Source organism: Ricinus communis, chromosome 4 (assembly GCF_019578655.1).
Source record: "Ricinus communis isolate WT05 ecotype wild-type chromosome 4, ASM1957865v1, whole genome shotgun sequence".
Taxonomy (NCBI): Eukaryota; Viridiplantae; Streptophyta; class Magnoliopsida; order Malpighiales; family Euphorbiaceae; genus Ricinus; species Ricinus communis.
Window position 1 is genome coordinate 5,102,630 of NC_063259.1, and position 15,850 is coordinate 5,118,479.

The following is a 15,850-nucleotide window of genomic DNA, read 5'->3' on the forward strand; positions in this document are numbered from 1 at the left end:
CAGGTGATTCTAGCATAAAACGGGATAATCATGCATAAAAAATGTAAACAATCGGGCATGAAAACATGTGTATTATGATACTTATCAAATTACCCCATACTTAAAATTTTGCTTGTCCTCAAGCAATTTACAACTCACTCCTCAAACAGATACCAAATAACTCAATCAAATGCATTGCAGGAGGTTAGCTCAAAACAAATTTCAAAACTCCGTAATGATTTTTCCCAAAATCCCCAAATCACTAAATCCTTAAGAGAGAGAACAAACTTAATAAAGTTGCTAAAGTTAAAATGATAAACCATCTAAATTGAGAAATTGAGAACCATGCCTCACAAGATGTCACTCAAAACACACAAGTGTATATAGGTGAAAGAAGATCGCCAAGCTCTTAACGCAAAAATACAGAAAAAGTGCTTACCATAGGCTTACTTATGGATTCAATCTCCACTACTACGAAATAATCAATAATCATGATCAAAGGGTCTTGAGCCAGGTTGTAATGGGGTTAAGGTAAGGTACGTATAAATATGGAAAGTAGGCTACAAGTTGCTGGAAGTTAAGCAAGTAATGCAAGAAAGTAACGAAGGATCAAGTGCTGTACCAAAATGAACACTAAGTTGCTCTAAAAATAAGATGATGCTCGAATTGAACTAAATTAATACTTTCTTCTTCTTTTTTTTATATAATTATATATATACTATGTATATATATTACAACAGCTTATGTAGGAGTTGTTGGTTATTGACACATACAATAATTGAAGGGAGCATCTATGAAAAATCTAGCAACTTAGTGAAATATCTGAATGCAGATTGATCCAAAGTAAAATGCAGCATAACTTATATAATTTCCAGTAACAATGGTAGAAAGAATGGTCAAATGAATAGAAGTGATACAATGAGTGTCACTGTTATTATTGTCACGAAAGGAATGGCTAAGGCTCAAAATTGGTTCACTAAGGGAAAAACAGGGTTAGGCTTTTTGGCCAAATTGTGTAAATCCTAAGTGCCCAAATCATCTCACGATTATTGACAATTCATGTAATCTCAACAGACATCGAAAGCAAGTTCTAGAAACAGAGATTCTCATAAAATGCTCACTAATGAAAGAAAAGGGAGCATAATAGTGATGCACCAATTGGCTCAAAATCTCACCATTTGAGTGGGTTAAAATTGCATGAATTCTCAACCCAAAGTTTAAACAGTCAATCACAATAATAAGCAGCAATATTAATGTTGTTCTATATCTAAGATAAAGTAATATGGAAGAATTAAGGAAAAATACCAGTTTTACCTGGCTGGATTGTAGTTAAGAGATTTATTCATTGCTTTCTTCCCAACAAGGTTCGATAAAAGCTATAAGGGAATCCATTCAAAGGAGAAAAAGTCATCAACTACTTAATTAAAACAAAACTCAAGATAGGCACAACATCGGTAGGTACCTACCCCACATTTAAGTATAACACCGCCCATGTTGTTAGAGATGAAGACCGAGGAAGCATATGATTCACACATTATGGTTATAGAAGATCATGCTGATTTTTTTTTTAATTAAAAAGGCATAGTGTTCTACTTAACATAAACAGACAAGTGCAAGGAAATAACATAAAATTAAGCAAGCTACAAGCAAGAAAGTAAAAGGAGAGAATAAATTGAAAGAAAATAAATAAAAATAACAATAAAAAAAATAAAGAAAAGGAAAGAGGAAAATATCACAAATTTTTTTTCGCTAGGAGTCTCAACATGGTGTATCCTCACCGGTTGGATCTCACTGGAAGTTGAAGGTGGAAATTTGCCGAGGAAGGTGGCGGTGGTGGATCAGGTCCGTGAAGCATGTTGCCAAATCGAACTCCATATCATCAATGAGCCGATTTTGTGCTCCACCGCCATCTTTTGAATCCGCACTACTATGAAGTCCGTCTGGTGGCCTGTCTTTCTAAATCACTCAGAACTGTTGAAGTATACCGCTCAACCGCCTAACTGCGTTTCGCTTCTTCTTAAAACCGCACAAACTCAAAGATATCGTCATAGATCGCAGACTCGATCTAGACGGCCGGCCATAGCACCGATCCGAATGCTCGATGGCCCCGCCGAATGAGAGGATGAGGCTCCGGATGAGGGCATAAACACTCTAGTCGGGTTAGGAATCCTAACATCCGGGATCCCTACCGACGGATGTTGGACTCCTCTACCGCCTCTCTAGCTTCCCCCGACTATTGTGCTCACGAGCCTATATTCAATACCATGTGGATGTCTAGTGGCCATGATCATCCGCATGTTGATCATCCGTCTGATCCCTAGTGGTGTCATGTCACCAATATTTGAAAGTTCGAGAGACAGTCGTCCAATACATCCAGTCTCTTAGCTAACCTAGTCACATACGGACCGAAACAAAATGCATCTTCTTCCGGCCTACTATAAATGAACGGACTTGGCGAGCCAATAAATATCCCAAGTCTAGCTTCTTCCGATGTTGCATAGCCCGTAGAATAAAGACATTAGTCTGTTATCGCCCCAAACCGCCCCTCACCGTAATGGTGTAAGCTAGTAGGGTATGAATGTAGCGGAGATGGTCCTAGAGGCTAGAGGCCTTAGACCGCTTGGGTAGTATGTTTCCGGCCTCATTACCAATGAGTCCCACATGGCGTCATATGAAATTGGGTGGATGTAGAGACATCCCCGATACTCCTCCCCCGAGATTTCTTGTTCACCCATAATCCCAAATGCATGCCAAATTGTGGGACCGACATCGAGAACTCCCTTCCCCAAGCCCCGAAATAAATTGCATCAGTCGATGCCAATTTGTGATCCGCAGGAAGAAGGTGCCGAGGAACTCGATCGTAAGCTCACCAGTAGGTTGGCTCAATAATGTCAAAGAATCTCGCATACGGCAGTAGTCTCGAAGGTATGCATATCTCGAGCCAATCCCACTCTCTAGGGATGTGAAGTCTATGCAACGGCTCGCCATCACTTGCTTCCATCTCATGACTTGGAATCTACTTTCATTGTCTGCATTAGGGAATGTCCACAATGGATGACGGCCAGTGTGGATGGATTCACAGTAGTGCTTCCGAGGTCGGACTATTTGGCCGTTGTGGTGGAGGTGGAAGTGTCAGCCGGTTCCGCGCTCGCGGAGTAAGACGTTCCTTCACCACGCGATCGCCACGGTAGCGATGCTTCAGTTGCTTTCTACGAGAATTATCGCGGCCCGTCATATCACCTAATGCAACGAATTATTAGTTTTTGTAAGAATTCAAGTTAATGAAAGAAATAATCTACCGAATCAACAAAGTATAATGATTATACTTCCGACTAACCAAAACTTGTATAAACTAATAAACCGATACATACCAATCTAATTTATCATGAACCAAAGAATTGTAATTTAAGTCTAAACATTATTCATGCTTTGCATGTCAGAGGCACATTTTATTTCCACCAAAACCCCACACTTATCATTTCATAACCGACTACACCACAAACATAACAACTAATGTAAATTAACCTAACCAAGGTCGTATGGTTACAATATAAAGCCACCAAGATATCCTAGCATGTCCTAACAAGAGTATATGTATAAAATGGAAGTCAAATCATAATAAAAAAAATATAAGGCAACAAATGAAGGGACTTACCCGAGTTCACGAGGAAAGTGAGAAGGGTGAGATAAGGGTATAAGAACAACACCTTTGAGCTAAGAAAACAAAAGGGAAGCAAAATTTCGGAGGCCTCCCTTCTTATAGGCACGTGTTCAAAGACGGGTGAGGGTAAGGCCGAACCTTTAGCCTTCTTGTGATGCACCTTGGCACGGGCAATGGCATGCTAATGAGCATGGCATGGGGTTTTATCCCGTGATGCCTTCAAGCCGTGACAAATTATTCTTTATCCTTCAACACGGGCTTGACTCGGCCGTTCTTAGCACGGCCTGGTGTTCTAGCCCGTGATGGCCACGGAAACCGTGGTGAAACGGAGTGTTTCTGGGCTTTCCTTTGCCATCTCGAGTCGCCTTGCCCCCTACCTGTAATTAACACATATATGCATGTAATTAGATCATAAAATAAGTAAATATGGTCAAATGGAAGAGTCCGTCCTCTCCGATTATATAAGTCCGAAAATTAAAAACCCTAATTCATCAAGTAAGCAACTATAATAAAGTCAAATGAAAATGATGAAACAATCACAACTAATTAAAAACATAAAAGTATAATCCAAGTCGAATGTACAGTAAGTGCTTATTTGCGAGTCTTAAGCTTGACTCATTCGGATCACCCTTCCTGCATACAAAGCCAGTCAACTCGTTGCTCACTATCCAACGAGTTACAATGGTATCGCTTTAGCCGATGGCCGCTCACTTTGAAGTTTCCCTTCTCCGGATGATGCAACTCTACCACTCCATATGGAAAGACTTGTCCGATCCGAAATGGTCCGGACCAACAAGTTTGCAGCTTCCCGGAAATAGACGAAGGCGAGAGTTGTAAAGCAACACTCGATCCCCAACCCCAAACTCCTTAGGCTCACGAATCCTTTGATCATGCCATTTCTTAGTCCTTGCTTTGTAAGTTGAGGAGTTTTGTCACGGGCGCCACTCATCTAGCTCACTCACCGCCATTGCCGCCTCCTTACCGCAGAATCAATATCAAAGTTACAAGTTCTAAGGGCCCAAAGTGCCCTATGCTCTAACTCAACAGCAAATGACATGACTTTCCATAAACAAGGCGATAGGGCGTAAAACCTATAGATGTCCTAAAAGCAAATTCTAAACGCCCATAATGCATCATCTAACTTAAGAGTCCAAATTCTTCCCACCGGTACTAATAGTTCTCTAAAATACGTTTAATACCCCTATTAGTTACCTCAACCGCCCCACTAGTCCGGGGGTGATAGGGAGTAGAGAATCGATGAGTAACTCCGCATCGCTTAAGTACTTTCTCTAATTGGGTGTTGCGAAATGTGTTCCCCTATCACTAATAAGCGCCCCTAGGTATGCCAAACCTAGCAAACAATCGCTAAGGAACCCGCAGACAACCCCGGCATCTTCATACACCGAGCTCGTGCCACTTAGAGAAATATTCAACAAAGAACTGTGAATGTACTTATTACCATACCAAGAGGGAAAGGGTCCCATGAAGTCGATGCCCCAAACATCAAAAATCTCAACGACTTGCACACCAAATTTTGGGGCATCTTATCACGAGAAGAGATATTACCGTCGGCAAGGGTTACAAACCCGAACAAATTTCCGTGCATCTTGGAAGAGCGTAGGCTAATAGAATCCCGCCTCTAGCACCTTCCCTCACAGATGGTTTGTCGCTTGATGACCTCCAGTGGGTCCCTCATGGCGTTGCTTCAATATTTGGAGAGTCTCCTCGCCATATACACAACGGCGAATCACCCGATCTACACATACTTTAAACAAAAGGGATCTTCCCAAATATAGTATTTCAAATCAAGAATTTCTTCTTTCACGATAAGTCATACCCTTTGGTAGAACCCTAGCAACCAAATAGTTAGCGAATCAAAACCAGGGAGTATCGTATACACCGAGTGACATATAAATGTTCTTCCGGAAATCGATCGTCTATGGCCGTCTCATCAAGTGCATCCAAGTGAGGATTTTCCAATCTCGATAAATGGTCCACGCCAGATTCTCACTTCTTATCCCTTGATCTCGACATCAAATTCCTGTAATAAAAGAATCCACCGAATCAATCTCGGTTTCGCATCATTTTTCGTGAATAAGTACCTCAACGCCGAGTGGTCCGTGAAGACAATGGTTTTGAGAGAACGAGGTATGATCTAAACTTATCAAGGCGTAAACAACAGCCAATAACTCCTTCTCCGTGGTGGTGTAGTGTTCCGGGCTCCCGTCAAAGTCTTGCTAGCATAGTAAATGGGTTGGAACTTCTTTCAATCCTCCGTCCAAGCACGTACCCAATCGCATAATCACTAGCATCGCACATCGCTTCAAGGGAGCCCCCAATCGGGAGAAACCATGATCAATGTAGTTAGAAGTTTCTTAAGTAACTCAAAAGTCGCCAAGCATGCATCATCTAAAATAAAAGGTACATCTTTAACTAACAATTGAGTGAGAGGCCTAGCAATCTTAGAGAAATCTCTAATAAATCTCCTATAAAACCCTGCATGGCCCAAAAACTCCTAAATTTTTAATGTGAACTAGGAGGAGGTAGCTTAGATATTACTTCTACCTTAGCTCTATCCACCTCCATCCCACCGAGAGATCTTATACCCCAAAACAATCCCCTCTCTCACCATGAAATGGCATTTTCCCAGTTTAGTACCAAGTTAGCCTCAATACACCTAGCTAACATGCGCTCAAGGTTTGCCAAACAAAGAGAGAAAGAATTACCAAAAACAGAGAAGTCATCCATAAATACCTCCATAGACTCCTCAATCATGTCCTAAAAATAGCCATCATGCACTACCGAAATGTAGCTTGCATTGCACACCGAATGGCATCCGTCTATAAGCAAACGTCCCATAAGGGCAGTGAAGGTAGTCTTCTCTTGGTCCTCAAGTGCAATAGAATCAAAGTAACTCGAAAAGCCATCAAGAAAACAATAAAACATGTGACCCGCTAAACGCTCAATCATCCGATCAATAAAAGGAAGAGGGAAATGGTCCTTCCGAGTTGCATCATTAAGCCTACGGTAATCAATGCAAACTCTAAGCCTGTTACCGTCCGAGCCTGATCACCATCCTTCTCATTCCTTACCACTGTGATGCCTCCCTTCTTGGGTACAACTGCACAGGACTAACCCACGAATCGCCGGAAATGGGATATATTAAACCTGCATCAAGAAGTTTAATTACCTCCTTCTTTACCACTTCTTTCATGTTCGGATTGAGTCGCCTTGAGGCTGAACAACGGGCCTAAACTGTCCTCCAATGAAATCTTATGAGAGCGTAAACTTGGATTTATGCCCGGGATATTTGCTATATTGAAAGCAAAGGCCTTCTTGTACTTCCTTAGAACTTCCAACAAAGATGGCTTTTTCTTCAGGAGTTAGATCTACCGCTATGATTACCGGTAAGCACTTCTCTTCATCCAGAAGGCATAAACCAAGTGGCTCGGTAACTCCTTCAGTTCTAAGACTGGTGGGTCCTCGAATGAAGTCTTTACTGCACCCTGCACTGGCCAAGAAAAAGATAGGGATCAGTTGACAAGCTCTACCGGCTTAATAAAATAGCGAGTTGCTCCAACACTTGCTCGTTGGACAACTCCTCCTCATCCTCGCCTATTGCTACTTGCAAAGGGTCGAACATAAAATTTCTTGTAAATGGGACTTAACCACATCATCAATCACATCAATAGAATATACAGATTATCATAGTCCAAAGGATCGCCCCATGGAAGTGGCTAGGTCAAAGGTAATGGTCTCATCATCAACTCTAAGCTTAAGCTTTCCATCGCTTACATCGATAGCCCTCGATGTAGCTAGGAAAGGCCTACCCAGGATAAGAGGCACAAAGGCTCTCACCCTCCATATCCATTACCATAAAATCCATAGGAAAGATAAATTTATCTACCTTTACAAGTACATCTTCAACAATACCTCTAGAATTTTAACAGTTCTATCCGCTAACCGAACACTCATCCTAGTAGGCTTAGGTTCATGCAACCCTAATTTGGCAAATAAACTAGTGGGCATTAAGTTAATGCTAGCTCCTAAATCAGCCAATGCACCACTAATTGATAAATCACCAATCATACAAGGGATAGTAAACTCCCCGGATCTCGCCGCTGAGTGGCGCTTGCCCGAGAATAGTCAACACTCCTCATTAAGCACCACCTAACCAAGATCCTCCAACTTCCTCTTGTTGCTCAAAATCTCCTTTAAAACTTGGCGACTTCAGACCGTGAAATTGCCTCAACAAAAGGTAAGTTAATTTTCACCGCTTAAATAAGTCAAGAAACTTATCAGATTGCTTGTCCACCTTATCCCGCCTCAACCTTGCAGGATATGGAACCGGGCCGATGCTCCGCACAGGCTCTTTTGCCCGTATTCTCTCATTCTCTCATTCTCTACCACCTCAAGGTCCGGTCCTTCCTTACCGGCTCGACCGCACGATTGTATTATCCTTATCACCAAAGGCGAAGAACTACCAATTTCTTACCCGAACGCAAGGTGATAGCCTTGCAATGCTCCCCTGGGTTTGACTCTATAGTGCTAGGGAGCGATCCTGGAGGTCTCTCCGAAAGCATCTTAGAAATTTGGCCAATTTGAGTCTCCAAGTTCGAATCGAGGCCTCACCGATTCCTAAGTGCACTATCACCACTGAATCTCGCTTCCAGACGCTACAAACTTCATCATAAGCTCCTCTAAATTTGACTTCTTTCTTGTGGAGGAGGAGCTTGTGCAGCCCACCGGTTGTTGCCGTGGTCATGATGAAGTCTTTGAAAACCGCGACCCTAGGCATTATTGTTCCTCCAATCGAAATTGGGATGATTGCGCCATCCAGGTTGTATGTATTGTCAAGGGTTATTCTCACGCCTTGGGGCATTCCCCATATAATCAACCCGCTCAACATCGGAAGATATAGCGAATTAGATGGAAAACTAGTAGAAGATGAAGAACATACCTCCCGCAGACAACAGACCGAATGCGGCCACTACAAAACTCGCACCAACGCTCACCGCATGAACCAAAGATCCGAGTTGGTCGATCTTCTTGGCTAGAAGCTCCACTTGAGCTCGCCAAGGCTACTGTAGAGTCCACTTGGTTGACCACTCCCTATCTTCCCCGGTCGGCTCTAGAGGATTGCCACCGATAGTTGTTCATGGCCATTTCCTCTATCAAGTTCGAGCCTACCGGCCTTATCGCTTAGCGCCCGATCCACCATCGCCTCGTTGCAAGGTTCAACCCACTGTAAAGGTCCGAACTGCATCCACACCGGCAATCCGTGATGTGGGCAGATCTCAAAAGATCTTTAAATCTCTCCCATGCATCGACATGCTTTCATCATCAAACTACACAAAAGAAGATATGTCATTTCTAAGTTTAGCGTTTTAGCGGGAGGAAAATACTTATATAAAATTTTTCTACCAACGCCTTCCGGTGTAGTGATCGTCTGTTGTGGAAGAGATTGCAGCCATCTCTTTGCTCGCTCCTCAAGGAAAATGGAAATAATCTCAAATGGCATCATCGGTTGTTCCATTTATTTTGAATGTGTCACAAATCTCCAAAAAGTTGGAGATATGTGCATTGGGATCCTCGCTGGGCAATCCTCCAAACTGCACGCTTTGTTGTATCATCTGGATAACATTGGCCTTTATCTCAAAATTGTTGGCCGCTACAGCGGGTCTAACTATACTCGTTTTCATCCCATCTAAAGATGGTCGAGCAAACTCGTACATCGTCCTCTAATCATCGTTGGCCTAGGGGTCATGGTTTTCCATCGTGTCTAGTCTATCCACAGGTACCTCAACCTCAATCTCCTCCTCTTCTAATTGCAACCTCTTCCTTAAGAGTCTGAGGGATCGTTCGGATCGGAAGAGGCTCTATAAGATTCGAGTTTGAGCTCCCGGTCATAAACCACCAAACCGAAAGTCCACACAACCACCAATCAACAAAAACAATATAATAATAAATAATAAATAATAAAAAAATAAAAAATAAAAATAAAAAATAAATAAAGAATAAATGAATAAACAAATAATGACTAAATTAACACAAAACAATTCACTCTAGTTCACCACATCGGTTTCTCAAGAACGCGCCAAAACTTGATGGTTCTTTATGCAACCTACACCTAAGGCGTTGAACCTACCGATGCAACCTAGCACTAGTGAGTATCAAGGTCGATCCCCGAGATCGGGTGAACCTAGAGTTACCACCGCTTCCTATGTTATCTAGTCCGAAATAGGGTGTGAAAGTTCTAACGTATCAGCCTAATGGTTATGAGTGCAAATAAGTAAATGAAGAACAATGGATAATCAAAAGACAATTGCAAAGAGAGAAACAAACCCAAAAGGGAGCCTAAGTGATGGAATTCTAAAGATGGATTTTATGGATTGCCGATCTTGCTTACCCGTGCCTAAATCCTAAATTGAATCCCTTGCCTCTCTCGAGCTTACCGGATTCCTAACCCTGCACTAACCTAATGGAATCTCTTCCTATCGGATTACTACAGATTAGCATTAAGTATGATTTAAAACTATTAAGAGTTATTAGTTCTTAATCCCGTGAGTAAATCAACCTTATCTCTAAGTGTTAACTACCGCCTACTATTCAATGTCCAGTTGTAATAAGCATTTCTCAATGTCAAGAAACAACCTAATAAACAATTAATCCAACATCTCAAATTAACTGAATCAAACTTTTATTACTGAATAGCAAGAAGATTGCAAGAATGACAATTATAAAAACTAACAATTAAGCATAATCCATCAACAAAGGTGAACCCTAAGGATTCAAAAGATCTAGCTACTCATGTTCATGGTTAAAGCAATTAGGGAACAAAATAAGGAAAAACAAATTAAAGCATGTACACCCTTCTCTTTCAAGTCGAATGAGAAACCCTAAAATTGCAAATTTGAAATCTCAAACCCTAGTTGCCTCTTGAATGCTCCCAAAGTTTGTCTTAATCTTCAATTCGATGTTGGAACAAGTGAAATCCCCCCTTCAATTGATGAATTTTGATCTCTCAAGGTCTACAATTGAGGTATAGGAAAACAATTGATTAAGTGTGTGTCTTGGAATTGAGTCCAAAAATCGCCTCTCAAAAAGAATTCAAAATCGCCTATATAGTTGATTCAAAGATGGCCGAGTCCAGTCGTGATGATTCAAAGACGGCCGAGTCCGTGTCAGGTCAACTGTGGAGTCTCAGGTCGACTCCTTCCGTGCCATGCCCAAGCTCGCGGCCGATCCATCACAGCCGGCCGGAGGCCGTGGTGGCTACCAAGTCGTACGAAATGGCACAATTGGGGATAGCCTCTTGGTAATTCAGCACGGCCGGAGTCCAGGCCGTGCTGGTGCTACTCCTCGCCCAATCTGATGGATTTTGGTCCGTAATCACACGTATGTCCCTCGATTACTGATGATGTCCTTCAAAAATGACCTGAAATGAGAAAGGAAACAAAAGACAGGTGATTCTAGCATAAAACGGGATAATCATGCATAAAAAATGTAAACAATCGGGCATGAAAACATGTGTATTATGATGCTTATCAGGAATCGATATCATCAGAAAGATAAAGCCTCCTTTTACATGTATATAATCATGGTAATCGACTACTTTTCTAAGTGGGTTGAGACTGAGTCATTCACTACTATAGGGGCAAGGTGGATGGCTAGGTTTTTAGAGAGAAACTTGATCTGCAGGTATAGGGTCCTACATCACCTTGTGACAGATAACGACGTCCAGTTCATGGGCAAAATAGTAGACCTGCTAGTAGAATACAAAAGCAAACATCACAGGTCCTCTTCATACAAACCTCAAGAAACTGGAGCAGTAGAAGTAGCCAATAAGAACCTAAAGAAAATATTGTCGAAAATGGTATAGAATCACAAATATTGGTCTTTTCAGTTACCCTTTGCACTTTGAGGATATCAGACAACTAAGTGGACGTTGATAAGATAGATTCCATACTCTATGGTTTATAGGATTGAAGCAGTCTTGCTAGTTAAGTTGGAATTGAAATCTTTAAGAGTTGTATTGGAGGCTGAAATATCAGAGTACCAATGGGTCAAGCAGAGATACCAACAGTTGGCTCTGATCGATAAAAGAAGGATGAAAGCCCTTTACCACATGCAATTGTATAAAAAATTGATAACTAGGGCATTCAACAAGAAAGTAAAGCTATGGAAAATTAGAGTCGGTGACTTGGTATTGAAACATATGAGACCTACTGCATTCGACCCAAGAAGGAAGTTCAGGCCTAATTGGGAACACTCGTATGTGGTGAAAAAAATCTTGCCTAAGGGTGCTGCTAAGATCTCAAATTTGGAAGGAAACTAGTTCTCCTAGCCAATTAACCTGGATCATCTCAAGAAATACTATATGTAAAAATAAGAATAAAAAATAATAGAAAAATAGCCTGTTGATCAAAAAACTTGAAAAGGCTAGTCAGGCAAAAATTAGGGTAATAAGAGAGAAAATAATCAACTAGAAAATCTTAAAAGACTGGCTGATGATAGAATTTGTATCATGAAAATCAAAATATACCCATTTGGACCTTTACTAAATGAATAAATTGCTTTGAATTTTTATCAAACATATATATGTCGGTTTATTATTCTACGCAATAACTAAAAGAACACTAAGTTAAAGTCGTAAGCAAAAGAAATGAGATCTAAACAAGTAGTATGTTTTCATCTTCTCCTTTTTTTGTATCTGCATTCCTAGATTCAACAGCTAGCTCTTGAGTTCTATTAAGCCTTGCAAATCCAAGAGAAATGGTAATTTGAAGCTTAAGCCAAGGTTTGAAGTTGTCATCCGTGGTCAGATCGCCTTCAGAATCCAAGTTGCGCTCTATATCTCGGCGAGGCTAGAGTCTCTCTATCTTATCCAGGAAATCTTGTCTCAATGCTAAGCCTTCAAATTCAGGAGGGAGTTCCAAAATCTGTTGCTTTTGCCCGTATTGACAGTAAAGCCTTCCAAGTGTGTAGAAAGTGGATGTCCGTAATATAGGTAAAGGTACGCAGTCGTCGTACACCATGAGCATGACGTACTTAATTCTCCACTAGGGGCAAGTCCAGCAAATGTGTGTCCGTAATACCCTTCATTCAAGAAATCCAGCCATCATGGTCCTATCGGGTAGTAATCGATCGAACTTGTACATGCTTTAGTTCATTCTTGTTGATGTTCTACGAGATGGTCAGTATTTGAAGTTTCTCGTGCAACTAAATCTACAAAAGAGAAAAGAAAAAGAAAAATAATGAAAAAAGAAAAAAGTCAAATACTCGGAAGGGCTGCTTAGGAAAAAAATAGCCTGCTAAGTTAAAAACCTGAAAGAGGCAAAATTTAAGACATCAGCTTGCTAAGTTAAAAACCTAAAAGGGCGGCTTAAGCAAAAATTAAGGCAAATATAAAAAGAAAAAAAAGAGATTTGATTATATATCGCATATGGAGAAATGTGAGGTGTTCATGCATATTTAAAAGGTTTTGTACATTGTCCAACCTAATGATGGTTTCAGCTAGGATGATTGGAACTAGATCAACTTTGTGCTCCACCTGATCAATGATACTAGCAATTATGATATCTCTCCCTTATTGAGAAAGAATTAGCAAAAATTTGGGCATAAAGGCAAAAGCCTAGCATCCTAATCTAAGTAGGTGTTCCTCTTTCCTTCTTCTTACAACAAGAGATCAATGAAGTGAGAGTAATGTACTCACCAATATAATGAGAAAGTACCTCAACAGGCAGCATGTTGAATAACTCTACCAATTTACCAGGAAAAAGGATCATCAAGCCTTGATAAAGTAATTACATGAGTAGATTCTATAGGGACTCCAAGAATAGGAAAGACTCTTCAGTCATGGGATATAGCTCCTGCCCATTGAATCGAAAACATGGTCTCTTGGGCACCAAAAGTTGACGGCAGAATGAAGAAACCTATAATCAAGTTTGATGTGTTGCATGGCTTTGAAGGAGGAAATGTGGAATTTCCCAAGTTTGATCCATTCATCACCATTTGAGAAGAGTTTGGAGGGCTTTGGCACCTTTTATAAGTCATGGTTTTTCAATTTTGAAGTTAATATCGCATATGGAGAAATGTGAGGTGTGCACGCATATTTAAAAGCTCAAAACCAGAGTTTAATTTGGTCTTTGCAGTTGCAGAGTTGAATCGAATGAGCACACAGTCGATTGGTTGTGCATAGAGCCGAATTAGCTTAGCACATAGCTGAATCTGCTGTGTGATATCATCATATGATTTTGCAACTTTTTAAGGCTTTTTTAGCATTTTCTTGGGCCCTAGTCATGTATAAATCCAAAATATACAATTTTGGGAAGGAATTAATGTTAAAGCATGGATTTAGACATCAAAATGCAAAATTTTATATTTAAAAAGTTCAAGTTTTACATAAAAGCAGCAAAAAGAAGAAAATACATAAATAGCAGCAAAATCAAAGGTCTGGGCTCTCTCCTGAATCCCCATCCCCTTATCAGAGTCAGTATCCATTCCCTGAGTTCGTATAATGAATAACTGGAGTGTGAGAGTATCGATCATGTGTTGTTGAGCCTCGATTTGACGTTGGCGATCTTCCATATGCCCTTGCATGCACTTATGGCCCTTCTGAATAAAACTCAAAGGAGATTTGATTTCGTATTACATATATGCATACATTTTACATTTCATAATTTATTTTGATTCTTACCCCACCAGTCCTCGCCAAGGACGAAGAATTGCCTCTTCACAGCTCCGACTAATCGATATATATGCTCGAACTGATTTCTCTGTACTTATATGATTCTTTATGTTACTAACATTTTAGGAAAATAAAAGATGCAAAGTCTTAAGAGGAATGCAACTTACGTGCGTGCAAGTACTTGGAGTGAACTCCGGAAGGAGACAATGCTCCATGGCAAGCCTAGCAGGACTCTAGTACGATATCATTAGGTCTGGGAAGCACCATGTCTAACATCATCGTAGGAGGTGCCTCAGATGTAGCACTCGCAAAGGAGCCCGAGATATAAGAAGGCCTAGAGCTGTGAGCGAACCGTCCCTTTGTCGGCTTAGAAGCCGTAGGGGCACGACAAATGAACTATGGCAAAACAGCTAAATGAGTAATTCAGCAAAAGAAAAGAGATAATGAAAACTCAGCAAAGTTAAGAATAAAACTGAGCCATGGTATCAGCATCCAGTAGGACAGGCTCTAGTAGCTGAGGGATAAAGGAAGTATAGTTTGTGTTTTGAGACTGGATGGTGAGGTCCTTGAAGTCATCATATCCATCCCAGTTCCTTGCCATCCGACAAGGTTAGCTAACTAAAAACATGGAAAGAGGAGCATACAAAGGAGCCAAGCGTCTTCTAGGCCCCCTCTCCTAGTCGTTGATCCTCTTGCCTAAGAACCAGGGTCGATAAGCGGGGCTAGCCAAGAGGACCCTCATATGATCGAGATCTACAGCGGAGAGCATGTAGGAATCCAAGTGACGGTGCTCGCGCTTGCTAACCCAGTTATGATAGCCTGACCTAAAGAAGCGGTCCAACAAGGGCGGGAAGTGAACATCGGGGCAAAGATAGGATGCCTGGACAAGGAGCAGCTTCTGGCAGGCTTCTAGGATGGCAGTACTCTAAGGTATGGGGGTACATGAATGAATCGAATTGCACATCAAAATGGGGCGAGGAATGATTGATAACATATATGTAAGAGTTGGAACTAATCACATAAGGCGCATTTTGGTTGTTTAGCTATGGAGTTGTAGGAACTTCAAAGTTAAACGTGCTTAGTTCAGAGAAATTCCAAGATGGGGGACCTCCTTTGAAGTTCTAGAACCCACCAAAAGGACAAAACCGTGAGGCCAGTAGGGGCCAAAGCGGACAATATCTCATGTGATATGGTTCCGGGTTATTATACCGGTCGTTATGGATCTGCAGATTACAAAGGTAAGTAACTAAAACTTGTAAACTAAGAATATGACTAATGAATCTTCTTTTACCTTATTCCAGGTCAATGAGTTGATCCACATATGATGCATATAGACCTAGGCCCACTCTAGAAGGACGCTCTTGCTCAAGCCCAAGCGGTTCAAGCGCGGGAAGGCTCGGGATGTGCTGATAGGCTGAGAGCCCACCAGAAGGTCGATCTCCAAGGCCTAAACTTGCAAATTAAAAGTTAGTAATTGCCATGTAAGTACAAGAAAGTGGAAAATGAAGAAATAAAAATGA

The 15,850-nt window shown here is 41.1% G+C and overlaps 1 non-coding gene across 1 annotated transcript; it reads left to right on the forward strand.

Moving 5' to 3' along the window:
* The first annotated feature begins 8,916 nt into the window (after positions 1-8,916).
* On the forward strand, positions 8,917-9,021 carry LOC112536518. Its single transcript, XR_003080510.2, has one exon. It is a non-coding gene; the product is annotated as a small nucleolar RNA R71 (small nucleolar RNA).
* Positions 9,022-15,850: the final 6,829 nt, after the last annotated feature.